Source organism: Pogona vitticeps, chromosome 11 (genome assembly GCF_051106095.1).
Source record: "Pogona vitticeps strain Pit_001003342236 chromosome 11, PviZW2.1, whole genome shotgun sequence".
In the NCBI taxonomy this organism is placed as follows: domain Eukaryota; kingdom Metazoa; phylum Chordata; class Lepidosauria; order Squamata; family Agamidae; genus Pogona; species Pogona vitticeps.
Genome location: NC_135793.1, coordinates 13,378,880 through 13,384,330, shown reverse-complemented (window position 1 = coordinate 13,384,330; position 5,451 = coordinate 13,378,880). Strand labels below are relative to the sequence as shown.

The 5,451-nt window shown below is 42.6% G+C and overlaps 1 non-coding gene across 1 annotated transcript; it reads left to right on the top strand.

The window, feature by feature from the left end:
• Nucleotides 1-2,167: 2,167 nt before the first annotated feature.
• On the top strand, nt 2,168-2,329 carry LOC144584520 (U1 spliceosomal RNA). Its single transcript, XR_013538816.1, has one exon. It is a non-coding gene; the product is annotated as a U1 spliceosomal RNA (small nuclear RNA).
• The last annotated feature ends 3,122 nt before the right edge of the window (nt 2,330-5,451 follow it).

The following is a 5,451-nucleotide window of genomic DNA, read 5'->3' as shown; positions in this document are numbered from 1 at the left end:
AAACTTCCTGGCCCTGTTCTGATTTAGATACATCAAAGAGATACCACAACCATAAGGACTTGGAAACAACTAAAAGTAAGACTGAATTTTGCTTTCCTATGTATGCAGGGTTAATTTGTGATCAGCAGCCAAATTTGTGTTCTGGCTCATAAAGCACAGTTAGTTTCCTTGCTGCAACACCCTTTGGAAATACATTCTCTATTAGATGCCCAGAACTAGTTGAAAAGTTTGTAAGTCGAATCCAAATTTCCCATAGGAATGCATTGAAAATTAATTAATGCATTCCTATGGGGGAAAAAGGTCAGAAACTTTTAAAAAATTAAAAGAAAGTCAATGTCTTCATGAAGGCTTTCACGGCTGGGATCTAATGGTTGTTGTGGGGTTTTTTTGGGCTCTTTGGCTGTGTTCTGAAGGTTGTTCTTCCTCTGTCCTCTGACGATGCCGGCCACAGAGACTGGCGAAATGTTAGGAAGAACAACCTTCAGAACATGGCCAAAGAGCCCGAAAAACCCACAAAAACTAAAAGAAAGTCACTTACCAGGTACTGTAGACTGAGCCCGGCTCCTCACAGTGCCTTGGTAGCCCCCCTGAACAACTGAAAAATAGCACCAAACAGCTAAAAGCTGGCACACAGCAGGCAGCAGGCAGCCATTTTGCGCTCTTCTCTGCTCCTTCCCCCTCCCTCTCCCCACCTAAAAGCTGATTGGCGCTGGTCTGAAAGGCTTCCCAGGCAGGTTTTAAAGCAAAACTAGCAGCTTTTAAAGCAAGTATGCATGTTTCTACACAAGCAGGTTTCAACTCAAACAGAACACCTTTTCACCCAAGCATGGTTTAACCCCAAACAAGCAGCTTTTAAACTAAATTTTACATTTTAAAATGACAATCCTAGGCAGTCCCAGGTCTCTCTCCCAGTTCTCTAACTGCTTGGAGGAGTGAGGAAGCAGACAAGCAGCCTCTTCGCTAACTGAAAGTTTGAATTTCCCGCTTTCTCTGCCTTCCCTGCATACTAGGTATGCTAATATCTGTGCACTGGAGGATTGTGGGAGGAACACCCAGCCCCTGATGGGGGTCCCATGGGGCAGGCCAAAACACTGAGGAGCTCTCTTGGCCTCTGGCGGGACCGGGGCTGTGCAGTCCTGTTCTGAGCAGGGGATGCAGCCGGGGGGTCACCATGCCTTGGGGTGTCAGGGTACAGAGGGGGGCAGGTGGTGCAGGGGCCACTCCAACTCATATTTACCTGGCAGGGGAGATACCATGATCATTGTAAGCAGCCCCTTATCTCCAAAGAGATTTACGGGGGTGCCAGAGACTGGGATGAATCCGAAATCCAGACAAACCTCTGACTGCTGAGCAGAGCCCTTAGGTCTCAGCAAGGTCCTGTCTAAACTTCTTCCTCAAAAGCCAATCTCCTTTAGTAAGAAAGCAACACACACAGACAAATCCATGAGTTATACTCAGAATAATCTGGCTCTAAATCTTTGGTAGCAAACACACATGGCCAATTAGACATTCAGCTAGTCTGTACAAGAACCAATGCATGCAGATCAAATCATTACTGCTTTATTGAAAAGAATTGCTTTAGAAAAGGTTTCAGTTGATAATAAAATAGTTCAGTAGGTACATTTTCATATCAAGACAAACGGAATACTCCCCTCCCCACTCCAGCTATAAAAATAAAGAAATAGAATTATGCTAACTAATAAAAAGCATAACACAGTCAATCTCACGTGTCTTGTGTCTTCATAGGCTGACGTTAGATGAAATCCAGTTGACTTCCATCAGTCCTTGGTAGGAAAAATAGTCCATAGCAAAGTTATAATCCATTATGGGAAAAAGCACATGCCTGACCTTTCTCAGTCCAACTCCATCTTTTTTCAACTCCTCACCAACAACCTTCTTCTTCCCAGAATTCTTCATAAGGAACACCCCCTCCTGGGTCTTGTTGTCCCGCCTAACTTTCTCATGAGAGTTTGAGAGTTGTTATCAAGTTTTGTGGCAGAATTATTTTGACTACGAAAGTCTCTGCTCTCTACTCATCTTAGCAACGAGATAATCAGAGAGCGAAGCTTCTCTGAAACAGCATGAAAAACTTTCCTACTACAGAGCAGACTTTAAATCAAGATGGATGCTACTGGGACAATCTTAGGACTACATATCCCATTCTAATACACATAAAAACACAAATCATCACAATCATGAAAGTGGTTTTCCCATGGTGAGGCTCATCCATTGCACTTCGGGTGTGCTGATTCATGTGATTTCCCCAAATGTGGGAAAATCAACTGCATAATTTGTGGTAGTGGGGGGACTGTGTTTGTGGCTTCCCCTGGTCTTTCTAGAATCACTCTTTCCCCTTTGGTCCTTGGCTGTTTTTATCACCCTCTGCCATTTAATTTTGCTGCCATAGGCCTGTTGACCCTGCTGGCTTTCTAGGTGGGCTCCAGGAGGCAGATCCTGGAAAGCCAACAGCACAGATAGCAGAGTGGTGAAGTTCAATGTCACTGCCACAGTGAGCAGTGTCTGGTGCCAGTTTAGAGGCCTCCCAGCACGGCAGTGGGAGGCTTTTGGGTGGTGGTGGCTGAGCCCTTTTTTACAGTATTCACTCCATAAGATACACATACTCCCCCCCCATTTCTTTGGGGGGGAAACTGCATCTTGTGGAGCGAAAAATACAGTACTTTTAGCTGAATTGTGGAGTGGTGTAAGAAGCTCCATCTGTTTTCCTGAATCTTCAAAGAAGGCTGAAAACTGATTGGTGCAGAATGTGGAAGAGCCTGGAAATGAACTTTAGCATATAGAAGTGATTTAAAAGTTATGTTAGTTGGTTCACCTTATTTTAGGAGAATGCTCTTTTATTGCTATCCTGTCATGTTGTTATTCTGAGAAGCATTCTGTGTAGGCACTGAAATCTTGTTGTGATCTTCTGTTCTTCCCACACTTGTCTCAAATGTCTTTTGAAACTTTCTGATATTAAGACTGGTTTTTACCTTTTTACTTTTAAAAAAATAAACAGAATATTCTCCATGTTAAAGCCAGGTCACTGACTTAGGCACTAAATCCATCCTTACTCCTTGGTTGGTGGAGCATTTTAGGCATTAAATGGGCCCAGCAGCAATACTACCTTGCAGAGTTGGTGTGTCTGGAAAGTGTACAACTTTGTAAATTTTTAGTTTCTCTAGATATAGCTGAGTCATATCCAATCTGGTTGCTGGAAGGTGCTACAGATTACCCTTCCAGGGTCTTGCACATCCACAAGGAGAAAACGATGACAGAATAAGTGGAGAGAAAAAAAACCTGACAATGACAGGAGGGGCCACATGTTCCTCTCCTGTGGGTGTCATAGCATATATTTTGAACCAATGATGTGACAAATGATCAGGAGGGCAAATATGACTTGATAGGAATAACTGAAACTTGGTTGAGTTCCATGACTGGAACACAGCAATTGAAAGATATAAATGGTTCAAAAAGAGCTACTGGCAATGTAAGTAAACAATTTTATACTATACAGACAAATACCTTTGCCTGATACAAGGCAGCATCCCTTATACCTAAAAATCTCCCCAAGACACACAAAAAGGTTAAAAAGCTGCAAGCTGGTAGTTATATCAATTACAGCCTTACTCAGAATTAATGTTTGCATATGTCCACTAGGCAGTTGTATCAACTATGCCACCCTCCCATCACAAATCTTGTTTGACTAAGAAAATCATGTATGACTCAACTTTTCTCATTTAATTTCTCTGCAGGGTTAACCTATGTTTTAAATCTTGACACTACTAATTTGTCCTTTTCTAGGAGTCAGATTTCTTGAAAAACCATAGCTGAATATTGAGATATTTCTGTAACTTGAGCCCATTGTTGTGTGTCCTGCACATGGGATGATGATCAAGAAGAGAACCTGCCCTTCTTCTATATGACAGCCTTTGAAGTATTTGAAAAGTGCTATGATATCTCCTCTCAGACTTCTTTTCTCAAGGTTAAACATGCTAAGTTCTTTCAGTCTTGCCTCATAGGGCTGGTTTCCAGCCCCCTGATCATCCTTGTCGTGCTCCTCTGAACTTGTTCCAATTAGTCAGCATCCTTCTTGAAGTGCAGTGTCCAGAACTGGGCAAAGTATTCAAGATGAGGCCTAACTAGTGCCGAATAGAGGGGAACTAGTACCTCAAGGGATTTGGAGACTAGTTTGACAATGTAACATACAGCTCTGCTCTCACCTGTCCGTCACAGCTGGGCAGGGGAATATCAGCCAATGAAGAGGATGGAGGGTGGTGCAGAAGGGGGAGGAGCTGGATTATATAAGGGGTGTGTGTGATGTGTGAGAGGGAGTTTTGAGAGTTTAGAGAAATGAGAGAAATTGTTTGAGAGAGTGAGATAGATCTGTGAGAGTTAGTCAGTGAGGGAAAAGTCTGTGTGAGCTACATTACATGAGACACGTGATTTACTATTTTATATACTACCTGTGATTCATTCTTTTTATTTTGTCAAATCAATAAACAACGTTTTGTTTTAGAATAAACACTTGTCCTTTTTGAGTATTAAGGATAGGTTGGTGGCAGCAGTTTGAAGAAGAGTAGTGAGCACTCTGGGAGGCCTGAGTTGACAGAGGTGTCAGAGTGGCCCGCTACAGACAAGCATTCCCTGCACTCCCTCATCCAAGTCATTAATAAAAATGTTGAAGTGTACTGGACCTAGGACTAAGCACTGGGATACCTCATGTGTTACTGCTTCCCATTTTGAGAAGGAGCCATGAATCTGAGCATGATTCTGTAGCCAGTTGTATATCCACCTGACACTTGATCTATCCAGCTCACACCTAGTTTGTCAATTGATCCTTTTGATTCCTGATGCTGGGCAGAGCACAGCTGACAAATAAAACTCAAGGCAGACTCAGAGAGCTTGCGACCATTGCTCATGAACAGGAAAGCAAACAGGGAATTTGCCAAGGGAGGCCAAGTTGGAGGCCCCTAACAAAGTGGGTTTTTTTTTGTTCCTTTGGGTATACGTACAACTACATTTAAACTAACAAAACAAAGGACACGTATCCTAAACAAACAATTGAAAGTAAAAAAGTTAGAAGGGATTATGAAGGGTAGAGTCAACTCAGTTGTGGTTACCTGCAAAGTTTGTGCTATGTTTGTCTTTCTTCCTGAGTGTGAAATATTATATACACGTAACAAGTATAAATATGTGGTGCTGTTAGAAGAGAAAGTCAGATACCTGGAGGAGTGAGTAGCCACACTCAAGGCTATAAGGGAAAATGAAGCCGGCATTGATAGAACTCTGACAATGGGGCACTGCTGATGGAAGAAAGCCAAAACATTGCACTGGAGGAAAATGCTGTAGAGGCTAAAACAAAGTGGAAGAACCACCATGGAAAAGAATCACAGGAGCAAAAGAAGGAGAAGACACTCTTCCCCAGTGGAACTACAAAACCACTTTCAGTATTAT